The following is an 18034-nucleotide window of genomic DNA, read 5'->3' as shown; positions in this document are numbered from 1 at the left end:
CGGGCGGAAAAGCCTTGGCCTACCGCCTCCTACCATCCAATTTGGAGCAAACAAAAAATGTCAGCTGCTGGCCTGCTCGCCCCTCCCGGGAGCCTGCGGTGACTCGCCCGCTTAGCCCCCGCATCCCGCCTGGAGGCCGCGGTCGGCCCGGGGCTTCTCCGGAGGCACCCATTGCCGTCGCGAAGAGTTGGGCTCTGTCAGCCGCGGGACCCTTGGGGGCCAAGGGCGAGGCTCTAGCCGCAGGGAGAGAAACGGAGCGGGTCCCCTCGCGCGGTGCGCTTCCCTGAGCTGTGGGACTTGCACCCGGGACTAGGCTCAAACACACGCCGCCTGCAGAGTGTCTGCTGGAGGCCCGCAGTCGACTTTTCCCGCGGGAAGGGGTTGTGGGCTCCTTTTGTGCGCTTCGGTCTCCCTTCCCCATCAGTGGTGGGCCTGTGGATCCCCAGACCTGCGGATAGGACCAGGGTGCGTGCAGATTGGTAGAAAGGTGGAAGAGCGTTGAGCCAAGCAGCTAGCTAGCCATTCTTTTGCAGGATTTTTGTCTTAATGCCCCACTTTGTGCGCATTTATATTTCACGTATTTTCTGCTCTGCGGATTTTGAACTTTTTGACATAACAAAAGTAGATTTCTCAGTGTCCTCAATCGGGTGCGAGATTTTTAAACATTTCGTAAGCATCTGTTAACTAAAACTAGTGTGTTGTCAAAACATGAAAATTGCGTTCATAAATGGTGGTTGCGTTTTACTTTTCCTCTGCCTCTGGATGCGAAGTGTTAAGTGGTGACAAACTGAAAGGAAGTTTACAAAGAAATACATTCCCTGCCCCCACTGAATCTGGTTTTCTTCCAGAAAAAATAAGCTGGTGGCCCACTAGGTTAAAAGAAACAACCTACAGGCCCTCTTCCCTACTCATCCCCAAAAGCTAATTCCTAATTCCAGGCTTACGTATTGGATTCGTCCCAAATTTGTGCCTTCACCTCCTTAAGAGGGCTATTCTGGGGTCAGTTACCGGGAGAGATAATAGCCAGCGGCGTGCTGGCTTACAAAGGCAAATGATCCGGTTGATACCCATCTCAAATCTGACGTGATAATGGGAACAGTAAGTCAGGAGGACCAGGTCAGCAAATTTGCAAATGTGTAGGTCAGCCCATTACCCAAAATGGGACCCTCGGTGTTGTCCAACACAGTTTTTAACCCTATTAAAGGAAAAATGAGAAATGGGATATGGGAAAAAACCGAAATTCACTGTTGCTGGTAATGTTCTCTAAGTAAAATGAAAAAAATTTCCCCAGTCAGCATGGTTTTGTTGAAAGGACACAAGGTGAGTAACCAAGTGAAGTCTAGTTCTGATTTTCTAGATTCTTGAAGTACCTAAGCATCACTAAGTTTCCTTTACTCAGAAGTTGATCTTGGAAGTCCCTTGAAGTTTGCCTGGGTTCCTTGAACTAAAAATAAGTCTTTTGTTCCTGCTCCCTCTAGTGGTACTTTTGCTTCTCCACATCCATAAAATTGGTGGTGGTATGAGGCCTGAGGCAAGGATGGCCATCTACTGGGAATGTTTTTAGCTCATTTTTAAAAAAGAAAATGTAATTGAATAAATATAATTAAAAAAATAAATATAATTAAAAATTAAAATAATATAATTAAAGTCCACAGCTTTTTTTTTTTTTTTTTTTTTGTTCTCATATTTGAAGTCCTCCCTCTGGCTAATATCTTGTAAACATTCCAAAGAAAAGTTCTTAGTATTATAAACACTTGACTTATTTATTCTATTTTGGCAAAATAATTCTCTTAAGTTATATAGTTTTGGAGTAGGAAGCAGCCATCAAGTTCATTAAATAAGAAAATTTACATGGAAACCTTTTGTAGATAATTATGGCAAATGTGACTTAACTGCTACAGGATTTAAATCCCTCTAGCAGATAAAGAAACTGATGCTTAAATGGGTTTAGATGAATTAGATGAATTGCCTGAATTAATTATTTGCAGAGTTGGGACCAGCAACAAGACCCCCCAAATTAAAGTTCAGTCTTCTGTTTACTATGTGGCATCTTACCGCTGCATTGGTTTGGCTGGGAGGAATGACTAGCATTAACTCCACCATCATTTGCTGATTTAAAATAAAATAGCATCCTTAATGGTTACTTGCCTGTGAGCTTAGTTTCCATCCCCACCCCCACTCCCTCCATGGTGTCTTTGATGTGATTTTGTGCTGGAAAGTCCCTTGTGTGTGTCACTATTTTACAAGTATAGTTATCCATATCATTTATGGTACTTATGTTCTATAAAGTCATCAAAAACACTGAATTAGTGAATATTGAACCATTTCTCTCAGGGAAAATATAGAATTTAGTTTCTGTGAGCCTCTGGTCACAACATCTTCATTAACTGATTAATACATAATCTTGTTTTATGTGTGTTTCTGTTTAAAGAACTGTATTAATATACTCAATATATTGTTGACTTACTATTTTTAATATTATATTTATGTTGTTGATTCATTAACACTCAACTCATGTTAAACAGCACTATAATCATGCCTGTACAAAGCTTATCTGGCACACTGTTTTCTCTATATGTCATACCACAGTCTTCTTGCACTTGGGAACACAGGATAGCACTTCAACACTATGCTTGAGGGTCGTTTTAAATGGCAAAATCATTAAGAAAAAGCACAAAAATGCAAAAATAGTGCCACTAAACAGAACACAAAAAAGGAAGTTACTTACAGTGTTCTTTTGGAACAAGAATGTATAGTGTCATCTTGTTTGGCCTCAGCGGGGAACCTTCATAATCAGGTGACTCAAATTTTTCACTGCCCTGCACATGTTTGTGATGACCATGGAAACATTGCAGGTACTGATTCTGGCGTTACAAATTTTAGTGAGTAGATGAATTCCAAATAGGAAATCCACAAATATTGAGATCAACTCAAGGGCTGTGTGTGACACCTGTACCTGAGAGAGATTAGAAGTGTCCCCATGGCCACTGAAGTAGATGGGGCTTGTTTCACGCCTTTTATGTTCTTTAAACAAGTGATTTACAAAGGGAGGAGTATGTAAAGTTTGAAAATAACGATACTTGTCCCACTTACTTTCATTGAATGATGTTGAATTTCAAAGAATAAAAGAGGATGTGAGAATTTTATGCTCATGAAGGAAGCTATAGCTTTGAAAATATTGAGAAACCTAGGTTTTGGTTTGTCTTTAGAATGAGAGTCTTCTTTTCTAAGGTCCGACCGGGTGGGCTATTGTTGACTCTGAAAATGATGCAATTTTATATTCAGCTTGTCCTGGTTCTGCAGTCAAAAATGTCATGCTAGCCTGGCTCAAGACTTAAGAGACACGTACATGGTACAGGCATGCATATGTGTGCACATGTGCCCAGCCTCATAGAAAGCATAGAGGAGGAGCAGTTTGCAGTGGAGAATGAAATGAGGTAATTGTCATTCCTTCCCCATTTATTCCTTGAAGTTAATATGTGTGATGCAGTAAAAACTGCCAGGATACCCAAGGCCTAGACCAGAGTTTGCAAATTTAAATGTTTGTATGAAGGAAACAAAGGAGCAATTCACCCCAATAAGAAAACAGAGAGGAGGGAGATGGCAGGAAGCATGAGTCCTTTCTAAAGGGGGCAGCAGCTTTATGGGAATGGAGGCAGAAAGTTGCTGATATGTTAGGGGAGGACAACACATTTAAAATTTTATGTGAACACAGATTTTTAAGTGTTGGTAGCTTGTGTGAAATAGAATTTAAATATTGCACTGGTTTCTAAGTAATTTGGCTGGTCTTTGTTTCTGAGTTGTGGGGAGAAGCTTTTATACCCTTGGAATTCCCCGAGTGGTAGGAGTGCCTTTCTTGTTCATGGTGGGCCCCTCACAGTTTGTGAGGTGGCTAATAGTATGAGGTGACTCAGTCCGGGGCTGTTCATGCCAGGAAGAACAAACGTAGGGTTATCAGTCCAGCCTCCTGGGAAGGGGGAAGGGGTAGGCTGGGTGGGCAGAGACTGATACATGATTTAGCTGATCATACTGATATAATGAAACCCCAGTAGAAACTCTGGACACACTGATACTTGAATGAACTTTCCTGATTTGTAATAATCTGTCTTGTCACATAGCAATGTGTTGGGAGAATAAATCCCTGAGGACCCAGGAGAGGACAATGGAAGCTCCACATCTGGGACCCTCCCAGACTTCACTCTATGCATCTTTCCTTCTTACTGGTCCTGATTTGAATCCCTTTGCTATAATAAGACTGTAATTATAAGTATTGGATTTTTCTGAGTTCTGGGAGTCATCCTAGCAAATTATCAGACTTGAGAACCCCTAAATTTGTAGCCAGCAGCTTAGAAGGGAGGGTGGCCTGGGATCCTCGAACTTGTGGTTTGTATCTGATGTAAAGGCAGTCTTGTGGAGGACTGTGCCTTTAACCTGTGAAGTTTGGCGAAACTTGGGTTGTTGTTGTCAGAAGTCATTGCAATGGGCCAATCAAAAAACCTTTTGAGAGTAAAATCTCTCCCGTCATAGGCTAATTTATGTCCTTTGGCCTAGGCAAATTCCCCAGTACCAGAGGTCAATTAGGTATTCCCTAGAAGTGTAGGGGTTTGGGCCATCCCACCAGTTCGAGGCCTACCCAGGATAACTGAATTTGAGAAAAAGTTATGCTGTTGGTATCTTTTATAGGCCCTTGAGTATATTGCTGGAGACAGAAATTTCAAAATTAAACTTAAATAATATTCTGAAATAGTAATGCTACTCCTTCCCCATATATAGGGCCTATGGTATTTTCCCCAGGGTTCTGCCTGAGGGATGAGCCTATTGTCCCTCAGTGTCCATTCTGTCAGATCCTGGTAGGACTGTGAGCAGGATTCTACCATCACTTGGTGGAATTGAGGCCATTTTCTCCCTACCATTCCACTTTCCTGGTTTAGCTCTCCCCTTCTAGAAAGTTATCAGAGTGTACAGTGTCATTTGTGTTGCCTCAAATTCTAATTTCTTCCTGGAGAGAAAAAGGAAACAGGAAGAAAGGGTATCCTTGTGGTCAAGTATTTTTATTTAGCTTGTGTTCTGACCTAGCTGGGAGATTAGTGTAAGTCACCCCGTTTCAGATTCCACGTCTGTTGAGTGGATATATTAAGACTTACCTGGAACAGTGTTATCTAAGAGAAGAGAAGTAGGCCTTATTCTCTTACTTTGCAAAGAACGATTTTATAGCACTTGACCGGGAGTGTTTTGGCTACTCTAGCAGGGAGAGTTTTTTTTTTTTTTTTTTTTTAAGATTTTATTTATTTATTTGACAGAGAGAGATCACAAGTAGATGGAGAGGCAGGCAGAGAGAGAGAGGGAAGCAGGCTTCTTGCTGAGCAGAGAGCCCGATGTGGGACTCGATCCCAGGACCCTGAGATCATGACCTGAGCCGAAGGCAGCGGCTTAACCCACTGAGCCACCCAGGCGCCCATAGCAGGGAGAGTTTTGTTTTGATTTGTGTTAGGTATATAGGTAAGAGATGTGTGGATAAGGATGGAAATGCTAATGGTTTGAGAGTTTTTTTTAATATATTCCTGATGATGAACCTGATGCACGTCTGTTATAAGAAATGTTGTTCTCTAAATGTATGTTAGTGTTGTCAAGAAAGGCAGTCTTGCTTCGCATGCTCCAAGGTGGGAGAAAAAAAGCTGAGAATTAAATGATTGGTTCTGCTTTTTCCTGGAGTTTTGTAGTAAGTGGGTGTGGCTAGGATCTTCCATCTTCCAGGAAGCTTTTGTAGATAAGGAAGAACTTTACTGTTTGTTCTTTCATTAATGTTAATTTTGAAAAAAAAATGTTTCATTGATATTAAGAAAAACTTTATAAAGCCAGTTGTTAAGTGTCAAAACACTGATGACCAGCTGATTCCATTCTCTTTGGCTTTTAGTTAAAAAGAAATCTGTTATATTTCCAAGAAACAAACCAAAAACAAAACCAAAAAACCCAAAGAGTTTATGCAATAATTTAATATGTGTTATTGTGGTGTATATTTAATTTGGAAATAAAATTAAGTCCTAGGAATGCATACAAGAGATTTATGAAATTGAAGAAATGTATACGATCTATTTGCTTTCCTCCCTAATCATAAAACTAAAATATGTTTGTGAGTAAAGAGTATTTAAATGAAGAAATAAAATAATCTGAAAAAAAAAAAAAAAAGAAATGTTCTCTATGTTTACTATCCTGTATTCTGTCTTGAGGCCTATACATTTTTACTTTGGTGATATTTATGAGTGTACCCTAGCTGTTGATATAGATCTTCCTTGACTTAAGATGGGGTTATGTCCTGATAACCACATTGTAAGTTGAAGGTATCATAAATTAAAAATACATTTAATACATCTAACCCAGTGAATATCATAGCTTTCCTTAGCCTACCTTAAATGTGTTCATAATACTTACATTAGCTTACACTTGGGTCAAATCTCTAAAGTAAAGCCTATGTTATAATAAAGTGTTGAATATCTCATGTTATTTGTTGAATACTGTGCAGAAAGTGAAAAAACAGAATGACTATATATGGATACAGAATTGCTTTAAGTGTATTGGTTGTTCACCCTTGTGATTGTGTGGCTGACTGGGACCTGTGGCTTGCTGTTACTGCCCAGCATCTCGAGAGAGCATCTCACCGTATATTGACAGCCCAGGAAAAGATCAAAATTCAAACTTTCAAGTATGGTTTCTATTAGAAGTATCCATATCGCTTTTGCACCTTCCTAAAGTAAAAAAGTTGTACGTCGAACCATTGTAAGTCATGGACTGTCTGTATTTGTAATGTTAAAATGCATAATTATCGCTATTGAAAGCAATTTTAAGAAAACATCAAAAAATGCAACAATGAAGAAATTTAAAATACTGAATTTTTCATATCAATTTTTGAATGAGGATATTGTAGCTAAAGTGAAAAACATTATACACATCTTTTGCATAAAATAGTTACATTCATCTCACAATCACTTTTTAGAGCTCAAGTAGCTTACCAAAGGACTTATTTTCAACCTTGGAAGAAAAACTCAATTAAAGCTGCAATTGAACTATAATGGCACCAAGGAGTTCAACTTGACCTCACATGCTAGATGATAATCATCTCTCAAGTGTACAAACAAGGAAGCGTAGTTATCAAAGAATGAGAAATACATTTGTTCAAAGACCATTTACTGCTTTAACAAGAGGTGAAAGCTTGCCAGAAATGTATAAACACCTAACACAGTGCTATTCATAGGCTTAACATGTTCAAAGACTTGGGGGGCAATTTAAAAATATCTTTGAAGTTGTGAGTATTCATCATCATATCTAATAATGCTTACTTTCTAGAGCCCCTTTCCAAGGAGGGCAAAGCAATTTATCTGACTTATTTTCATGACATCCTTGTGAGATAAGGCAACTACCATTATCTCCCTTTTGCAAATGGAGAAACTGAAACACTGGGAGGTAAAATCACTTGAAGTAGGCCAGTAGCTGGCCCAAGAATTTAAGCACACACATTAAAGCTTTTAATTCCCATTTTAGTTTAACTACAGAAAACTAAACAAAGAATCAAAAAACAAGAATCTCATACTTTTTCTTTCTCTTTTTAAGTTAAAGGATAATTAATGGTCAATCAATTTTTCCTTGTCAGCTTTGGTTAGGAAAACAGTCATAGATCAGGCTTTTCACAATAACTAGGATCTTATTACATTAGAATGGATGAAATATTTGCAAAGCTATGACATTCACTTAACAAATACTTAATGGTATTCTGTAACATGTTGCATTGTTCAGGATGTTAAGATTTCAAAGGTGAAAAACATTCCCCATTTTTAAAGGTCTTCCTGAAGAGAAAGATTATATAAGTAGATTATATATGGCAGTTCAGTATTATTTAAATTTAACCAAATTCTTCATTTTATCCCTCCAATCTATTTCTTCCTCTATTTTCCCATCTCTGTAAGTGCCACTGCTGTACACTCAGTAGCTCAAACCATTAATCTGGTCACCATCCATGACTAGCATTCCCCACATTCCACCATATGCTCTGGTCTATTTTGAAAACATACCCTGAAGCTTTTTAGTCTAATTCATCTCTTTGCAGGTGGCTGTAAACACCCCTGACTAGCCTCTCTGCTTATCTTGTCCCCTACTCACCACCAAATCATTTTCCAGAATACAAGGGTGATCTTTTTTTTAGATTTTATGTATTTGTTTGACAGACGTTGGGGTGAGGGAGAGGATAAGCAGGGGGAGAGGCAGGCAGAGGGAGAGGGAGAAGCAGACTCCCCACTGAGCAGGGAGCCCAATGTGGGGGCTCATCCAAGGCTCTGGGATCATGACCTGATCCTGAGAACAGGACCTGAGCCAAAGGTAGATGCTTAACCCACTGAGCCACCAGGCACCCCCAATGGGTGAGCTTAATTATAGTGCAAATTGAATCATGTTTCTTCTCTATACAACCCATCAGTGGTTTCACATTGTATTCAGAATAAAATCCAGACTTCTTGTCAAGGTTTTGCAGGAGCTGATCCTTGCTTACCTCCCGACCTCATTTTACCCTTCTTCTCCTCTTGCACTCTGCTCTAGCCACTCGGGCCTCCTGCTTTCAAGTTCCCAGGACTTGCCAAGCTCTTTCTCACCTTAGGTCCTCTGCTGAAATTGCCCTGCCCCAGCACTTGCAGTTTGTGGCTACCTTCTCATTCTCATCTCAGTTTAGATACTACTTCCTTGGAAGCCTCTCTGACCTCCTTTTCAAGTAGGTTCTCTTTCCTATTATGACATTATTTGGTTATCTTCATACCATGTTTTCCTCGTTTGTAACAAATTATTTGCCTACAGTCTGTCTTTCGTACCAGGCTGTCAAGATAGGAGCAGGGACCACATCATTTATTCATTGATACATCCTTGGTGCCTAATAGGTAATTGTTGCTCAATAATTATTTCTTGAATAAATGAGTGAGTGCTGTCGGGACAGAGGACAGACCAATTAAATGTCATTGCTGTGTTTTTTTGTTTTTTGTTTTTTTGTTTTTAAGTGAAGTAATCACTCACCCAACGTGGGGCTCAAACTCACAAACCCAAGATCAAGAGTCACGTGCTCCTCCCACTGAGCCAGACAGGCGCCCCTGTAATTATATTTTTACCAGCATAGGGGCAAGCGGCTAAGTAGATATCTGCCAAGTAATAATGCTTTCTTTTTTTTTTCCCCAGTTATAAAGTTAATGTAACAGTATCACAAGAAAAGTTGAGAAGTGGAGAGCAATCACATTTCAATAAAACTCAAGCATTATTTGGTGTATTTCTTTCCAATCTCTTTTTAGATGTATGTTTTTTTTTTTTTTAAAGGTTCCATTTATTTATTTGACAGAGAGAGATCACAAGTAGACAGAGAGGCAGGCAGGCAGAGAGAGAGAGAGGGAAGCAGGCTCCCTGCCGAGCAGAGAGCCCGATGTGGGACTCGATCCCAGGACCCCGGGATCATGACCTGAGCCGAAGGCAGCGGCTTAACCCACTGAGCCACCCAGGCGCCCCCTAGATGTATGTTTTACATGATTATATCTGATAGGTGCATTTTTACATAATTATTTTCCAAATTCCAAATTCTGCTCTTTTCACTCTGTAATAAATCACAAGCCTTTTTTTGTGATATTACAGCAACTTCAGATCCATTAGTTAATATTAGTTAATATTGCTTAATGTTCCATTGAATGGATGTACGAAATCGACATAACACTTTGCCTATTGATGGACACTTAAGCTGTTGTCAATTTTTCCTCTGCTATTGTGAATATTTATTATGCACAACATTTGCCATGTGTTTAGATTATTCTCTCAATTACTAAGAGAGCCTGACTAACACAAGGGGTAGTAATTTGTTTGAAGGAGGATTACCCATGCTTGTATAGTGTCTTTGGATAATCCACCTAATTTGCTTTGTCATCCAAAATTTCCCCAAACAGAATTTTTCTTGATCACCATAAACATCTGCTTATGCACAGCATTAGATCTGGCCACAGCTGCAGGCCTTGGGTAAATGTGCAGATTGAGTCACTGAATCTTTCCCAGAGTCTTTCTACTAAAATGAGAGACACATTATACATTCCCTGTCTTATTTCTTCATTCTCTTTCCTATCTTGCTTTCATGGTCAATCAGTTTTAACAAAGCAGGAGATAAGAGCTGACAGGGAGAATGAGAGACGGGGTGGGGAGAGTGGGAGGGATGAAGGGGGAGAAAGAAAGAGAGGGTGTGGAGGCATGGGGGGGTGGAGAATGGTTCAAAATGCTAAGTCTGTTTCTCAGAAGGTTTTGTTTGTAGTTCTAAGTTATAGGGACTGAGGAAATGAACACAGAGCCTGGATATGGACATGGACATTCTACTTTATTCTCTCCTCCTGCATTCACTTGCAGCTATGCATTATGGGTGGAATGGACTGACCTTGGCCTAATCTGGGTGGTTCTGATCCCATCTTCCTTGCCATTGTGATCAGTTCTGGGATGGGTCCAACTGGAACAAGTCGAGCACTTCACTTTAATGGTTGAGTGAAATTAATGTTTCTCTCCTCAGATGGGAATGAAGAAGCAGGAAATCAATGTTGCTGCTACCGGCGATTAGAAGGGAAACCACGGTGAGGACAGAGTCACCACTTAAAGGTGGAATGCAGAGAAACGAAGGAATGGGGGTGGAGCTCTTGATGGACTGTACTTAAAAGTTTGTTCTGCTTCTGGAATTTCCGAATACATGAACTGCTACATCACCTTGTTTAAGCCATTTGAGGTTGATGTTTTTGTTGCTTCCACTCACAAGTACCTGTACTGTTGCAGAAGGACTGGCATGACTGCTCTATGATTGCTATCTTGCCAAGTAATCTTACTGTGGCTCTGTCCCAGAAGAGGGGTGACGGTGGCTTCTGTCCTAGAATGGGATGTTCTCTCCAGCACAGGAGACCTGCCACAGAACTTCTGGACCTGCTCTTCTCCCACTTTGTGTTCTCAGGCCCTGGACACAATGATAGGTGGCATTGCCATTTCTGAAGACAGGACTTGCAACTTTCAGATAGTGTATTTTTTTTTTTAAGATTTTATTTATTTGACAGAGAGAGACGCACAGAGAGAGAGGGAACACAAGCAGAGGGAGTGGGAGAGGGAGAAGCAGGCTTCCTGCTGAAGAGGGAGCCCGATGCAGGGCTTGATCCTAGGACGCTGAGATCATGACCTGACCCGAAGGCAGTCACTTAACGCCTGAACCACCCAGGTGCCCCTAAGATACTGTATTTGCAAGTAAATGTTCTCCTCTTAAAAAGGTTTTATAACTACCAAATGCCACGGATATGGTTTGTGATGATTTATAGTAGATAATATTTATATAATTTAACATAGACATATTTTATTTTAAAACTGTACAATAGAATTTATAAACATATGAATAATATATCAAATAGCAGAGGCACAGAGGCTGTAATTCTGAGGCAGAAGCAACTAGGACAACAGCCCCAGGCTATTCAGGGATGTAGGTCAAAAGGCTAGGAATTTGGAACCACAGGGCAAGCTTGGAGCATTTGTTCTTGGAGGTGAAAAAAATTGTGTGTGAGTGTGCATGAGAAACGGCAATGAAAACTCACAGTTCTCCTGCCCTTCTCCATCTCCCACTCCCATTCCATCCTTTCCCCATTACTAACTCTCACCTTACTCAGCTGGTTGTTTACAAAGAGAGATTCACATGAATGAAGTTGTAACCGAAGTGAGACTACCTGTCTAGCTTAATTTTGTCTTAAAGTTAATGTTTTAAGAGTTAATGCATGTTATTGGGTGACTGTCCAAGGTGTTATTCCTGTGATGGAGTAAGTCTTCCTCTGGTATTTTTTTGCAACAAACTGACTGTAGCAAAAAATGGCACTGCTGATGATAATGCTTCTGAGTGGTGACTCCCAAATCAACAGGGCTCCCCTTTGGGCCAGACAGAATGGTGTTCCTTAATCAGAAAGATTGTTTTGACCCGTTTATTGATGGAATTTTCTCTATTAGTGCAAGATAAGGAATTCAAACAGAGTTATATAGAGAGCAAAGAAGAGGAACAGAGGGAATGGTTTGAATTCACCAGGTCTCTCTACTTTTCTCCACGCCGGGCTTCACTTTGCCTTTTCCCAGCACTAACTCTGACCTTTCTTGGTTGTTTGGTCTTTGTCTTAAAGATTCAGATGATGATTTTTTAATAGGGCACAAAGACCCAGCTATGTTATTCTCAATTTCACACTATTTATACCAGTATTTCCCAAAGGTGTTCTGTAGGATGTTTGATTGTTTTTTTTCTGTTTGCTTATTCGTGTATTCATTCATCTAATAAACATTTATTGAGTACCTGTTATGTTAGGTGCTGGGAATGCCAGGCACTGGGTGATCAAACCTCAGGGTCCCTGGCAGTAAACTGGAGAAGACACATAGTGACAAGGAAGCCAGCAAATATGTAATTACAGAGTATGAAGGAAGTGAACAGGGGGATGGGCTAGGGAGGACTTACGGAGTGGGTGGAGGAGAGAAGTATATATATTTGGATCATATTTTGTAGGTAGATCTATGAGAGAAATTTCATGAAATGGTTATGAGAGAGTGGAAGAGAGAACTGGGCATGATTCCAGGTTTCTGGCTTGAGCAAATGGAATAAATACAGATGGGATTTAATAATATGAGGAAAACAGGTTTTTTAGAAAAATCAATGATTCACTGTTTTCTTGTTGAGTGAGATGAGAAATGTCTAAGCGGAAGTATTTATAGAGTTGCCATAAATCCTGGTTTGTATATAAGCAGGGCCTGCTTGTGCTGATCATTTCAGTGTAATTATTATTATTTTTTCAAATCTTCAAAATAGTCTTTATTCTACATTTTTAGTGTAAAAAATCCACAAGTTAAGTGCACCACAGTGTAGAGAGAGACATACAATGCTGAACTTCCATAACAGTCAATGGTACAGTCAAACATCACATGGACAGAACACAAAATTTAGATGAACTGAAATTATAAGATAAAATAAAATAAAATTCAATTTCAGAAAACAAAAATCAAAATATTAAGGATCCCTGAAATATTCTTTTTTTTTTTTTAAAGATTTTTTATTTATTTATTTGACAGAGAGAGATCACAAGCAGGCAGAGAGGCAGGCAGAGAGAGAGGAGGAAGCAGGCTCTCCGCCGAGCAGAGAGCCCGATGCGGGGCTCGATCCCAGGACCCTGAGATCATGACCTGAGCCGAAGGCAGCGGCTCAACCCGCTGAGCCACCCAGGCGCCCCTTCCCTGAAATATTCTTAACCCTAATGAGATTTTACTGGACTCAAGTCATTTTGTAGTGAGGGACTCATAATATGACCCCATTAAACCGGCTGAGGAATTCTTGGGAGCCATGAAGGCCTACATGAGAACTCTGACAATGAATGGTAACCAGTTTTTGGGTTGTGAAAACTTCCCCTAATTTGGCTCTAATGTCATCAGGCTTTTGAAATGCATCCTCCTCCTTGTCCCCACATTTTTAAACAAACCTGTGTACAGTTTGCATTGATACCCTTGGTTCAAATAGAGCTCTGTTTTTCTGGCACCGAAGCAAATTGGAGTTTGGTTCACAGACGAAGAAACAACCTGTAAGGAGGGTCTGAGGGGCACCCTCCACTTTTGCCTGAGGAGATGCAAAAGCAGAAGTAGTGGGGCCTGTGCTTGGGGCACAGAGGGGGTTTCAGAGGATCCTTGTGAAAGACTAGTTAAAAGATGGCAAGTGGGGACAAGTGCAAGGAGAGATGGAAGTTAGTCTGACTGGCTTTCTGTCCTGCACCATTGATTCAATGGAGATTGGAGGGAAGGAACTGGAAGACTAGGGGTGAGGGTGGGTCATGGGGCAAAGGAGGGAAAGGCAGACAACTAATGCATTTCATTTATAACAAGTAATAGAAATCAAAGACTTAAAGGAGATTAAAGACCAATCAGAATAATTTGGCAACTTTAATTCTTAGGAAGATCAAAGTTCCTTCCAAACCTAATTTGATGTTTTATTACTAAGAGCGAAGACCAGTATGGTACAGTAGTACTCCAGAGGAATTAAAGGAAGATCCTCAGGGCTGCTTTACCCACATTCATTTTATGAATGGATGCCTCCACTACCTCAAAATGCTTTAAGGAGGTACTGCTACCATAACATGGTTCCTTATTAAGTTTGAAAAGTGCCTGAAAGTTTGGGCACTAGAAAGACACCCCAACAACATGTGTCTAAACTGCAACTTCAGGTTAAAATGACTAAAGAAGTTACATTGTGAGAAGTGCTGAAGGTATGTGATGTCTTTCCCCGCACGGAGGTGGCCTTGGTTCTTCACCAGATGGTGTAGCCACCATCTGAGCCACCCATGAAGAAGTTTCCCTTCCGCTGAGTTACAAGGACATTGGCTCCCTGTACGACTGCAAGCTGAGCCGGTTGGGAGGGCATCCAGGGGGTGGAGGAGGAATGTTGCCAGCAGTAGCCCCAGCTCCAAATCTGGCACCTGCATCATACCCTCCTTCCACCAGCACGGCTGAACCAGGCGGATAGATTGGACCAACTGGATAATAAGCCATAGGGATTGTGGAACCTAACGGTCCAACAGCCACAGACTGGGTCATGGGAAGATACAGTGAGGCGCCAGGAAATGCAGCAGACATGGTGGGGACTGTGGCGGCCCCGGGGTGCACGAAGCTTGGATGATAGAGTTCGGAGTAGTCAGGTGGAGCATCAGTATAGGGTGGCACCTGAGGAAGATGCAAGGTCTGAGGGTACACGGGATTCCCAGGAGGCTGCACAGGGTAGGTTGGCTGCGTTGGATATTGATCTTTGCTGTTCATGGTGGCTGCTGGTCCCGTTTGGCTCGGCGTCGCGGACGGTTATTTTTTTCGTCCTCTTCCTGTTTGTAGTCATTTCCGTGTCACGTGACGATTCGTCCTCCCAGTGTAATTTTTTTTTTTTTAAGATTTTTTCTTTGTTTATTTGAGAGAGAGAGAGACAGAGAGACAGAGAGAGGGTGGGGGAAGGGGCGGAGATAGAACCTCAAGCAGACACTGCACTGAGTGCGGAGCCCAACGTGGGGCTCAATCTCAGGATCCTGAGATCATGACCTGAGTTGAAATCAAGAGTCAGACGCTAGACCAGCTGAGTCACCCAGGCATTCTTATTCCAATGTAATTATTAATCCTGTTCCTTCTTATTCTCAAGAATCCCGGTTTGTGCAATACATTACAGGGTGTTGTATTGTAAGACTAGATTTGGTCAACTGGAGAGGTGTGATATTGTTTATAATAAAAAATACATATTGGTCTCCCACTCTATTTCTGGCACAGAGCTCCTAAAACATTTGGAATTTCCTGAGTGGTAAGAGTGATAAAGATGTCTTGATATTCTCTAACAAACCCCTTTTAGGCATACCTGAGTTTACATCGATAAGGTAATTTTGGAGAACAGCTAAGGATGAGTCTGTTTGCTAGGGGAATCCCCAGGTACTTAGGGGTTTAGAACTTTCAGTCCCCTCTCCTCCCTGACCAGCATATGGATTTAGAGCCTAGGTCATGTGCAAGGACTCCTTCATTCTTCTTTGTTGAATATTTGAAAATAATTATTTTATTTTAGTAGCATAAAAACATTATACTATAGCTACTATTAATCTGAATTTTATATAGGATAAAATCTAGGGTGAGCAAGGTCTGTGACACCCTCCTTTAAGTAATGTTGCTTCTGTACTTCCAGCCCCACTATGTCCCAGGTGACTTGTTCTTCTTTCTAACCTTTAGTGGGTGGCAGGAAAGGAGTGATCCATGCTTTCATTGCACTGAAATTTAGAGTATTAGCTTGAGTGTCTGACGGGATTTCTCCTTTGGGAGCTCTCCCACAGTTTGATCTTACGTTTGAGTATTTTTTTTTTTAATTTTATTTATTTATTTGACAGACAGAGATCACAAGCAGGCAGAGAGTAGGCAGAGAGAGAGGGGGGAAGCAGGCTCCCCTGCTGAGCAGAGAGCCCGATATGGGGCTCGATCTCAGGACCCTGGGATCATGACCTGAGCCGAAGGCAGAGGCTTTAACCCACTAAGCCATCCAGGTGCCCGAGTATTCTTTTTTTTTTTTTTTTTAATGTTGTTCTATTATTTTTTTAAGATGTTATTTTTAAGTAATTTCTACACCCAACATGGGGCTCGAACTCACATCCCTGAGATCAAGAGTTGCATGCTCTACTTACTGACTGAACCAGCTAGGCACCCCTAGTGCTTGTGTATTCTTAATTTGAAAACCAACTCTTATATTCCAATAGTTATGAGTGTGGTAATGCAGAGACTATGGCTTTACATGTGAAATCTGAATTCACATGTGAATCTGGCCCAGAAAATCAGATTTATTGTCCCTGAAAGTAGAAGGAACATTGAATTGAGAGAGGATATCTGGGCTTAAATCTCAATTTTGCCACATAGTTTCTCAGTGACACTGGGTAATTCACTCAAGTTTGAGCCTGTTTCCTGATCTCTAAAATGAGCTTACTAATATCTGCTCTTTCTAACTCACAAAGATTTCTACAGATTAGATTAGGCAAACCATGTGAGAGTACATGGATATGCAAATTTAAGTGACACAACTTCTTTCCTTAAAAGAAATATTTTGAGTCATCCCTTCATGTTCTGAAAATGAGAATAAAGGAAATTCATCTATATCCATGCAAGTGGCCTGATACTAATGTTAGGAATCTGGGGCAAAGTAGAAAACACAAAGAATGATATACAGAATTTCAATTGCTTAGAATTCAACTAACCCAAACCTTTAATTAATCAGGATTAGCTTTTAAATTTTCTGATTCTAAACCCCAGAAGAAATTTCTTGGATCTGTCTTATGATTCATCCCATGGTCCACCCATCTACAGTGCGTCACAGCGGGTAAGTGTGAGGACGATGTTGGAGGGAAATGTGGGATGAAAGGGTCCTTGATGACACAGATGCACTTCGATCTTTACTTACTCTGGAATCCCCTGCCCCTAGACTTTGTTACTTGAGATTATAGATTTCTTTATTGTTCGAGGCTCCTTCAGTTGGGTTTAACTATTATTTGCAACCCAAAGCATGTCAATATATTTGCCTCTACTCATTTTACATGAGATAATCTTTATTCTCATTGAAGATAGGCTTTTATGAATCTTTGATCCCTTCCTCACTAGAACTAACACCCAAAGCCACAGATCTTCCCAGAAGCAGCACATAGCAGAAAACATAAAAACAAAAGTTCATTCTAGAATCAGAAATTTGTCTCCCCACTCACTTCATCTATTCTGTTGAACTCCTGATAATTGACTCTGGTCGCCTGAACTTGGGTATATCTCTGCTTTTTTTTTTTCCTCTGCTGCTGATTTGAGTTTGGCCATATATTGTCTAAACCAGGACAGTCTTTACCTATTTTAACCTCATCTTCTCCTACCTTCTCACTTGTATTTGGCCCAGCTCCTCTTTTCTTTACTAGATAACTGCATAATTACATATTTCATCCCTGGGAATCGTACCTAATCGTACTCAAGCAAAGCAAGAAATTATCATTCTAGTGTTTTCATGAAGCTATTAAAAATTATGGAAATTTACATGTGAGAGCAAATGGCATCGAAATCTAGCAGGGTACCTCATTTCCCAAGTCACATGGTAGATGATGGCAGTGCTAGATTCAACCCTGAGTCCGTTTGTCTCCAAGTCTCTTTGGCCGCTAGTCATCATGTTTTTCATTTCTTACTTTCAAAACAGGAATAAAATCATACTGAACTTGAAAGAGAAGTCTTATTTAATTTCTTAAGAATCTAAACATACACTTACCATATGGTCCAGCAATCACACTCCTGGACATTTATCCCAGAGAAATGAAAACTTACGTCTTTACAACAACCTGTACGTAAGTGTGCAGAGCAGCTTTATTTTTAATAGCCCCAAACTGGAAATAACTCAAATGTCCTTTAGTGCGTGAGTGGTTAAACAAACTATCCATCCATAACACGGATGTTACTCAATAAAAGA

General features: G+C 40.6%; 1 pseudogene; it reads right to left on the bottom strand.

Moving 5' to 3' along the window:
* Positions 1-14297: 14297 nt before the first annotated feature.
* LOC125100114 (DAZ-associated protein 2-like) lies at positions 14298-14909 on the bottom strand (annotated as a pseudogene).
* Positions 14910-18034: the final 3125 nt, after the last annotated feature.

Source organism: Lutra lutra, chromosome 1 (assembly GCF_902655055.1).
Source record: "Lutra lutra chromosome 1, mLutLut1.2, whole genome shotgun sequence".
Lineage (NCBI taxonomy): Eukaryota > Metazoa > Chordata > Mammalia > Carnivora > Mustelidae > Lutra > Lutra lutra.
The sequence above is the reverse complement of the archived record's forward strand: the minus strand, read 5'-3'. Positions and strand labels throughout refer to the sequence as shown.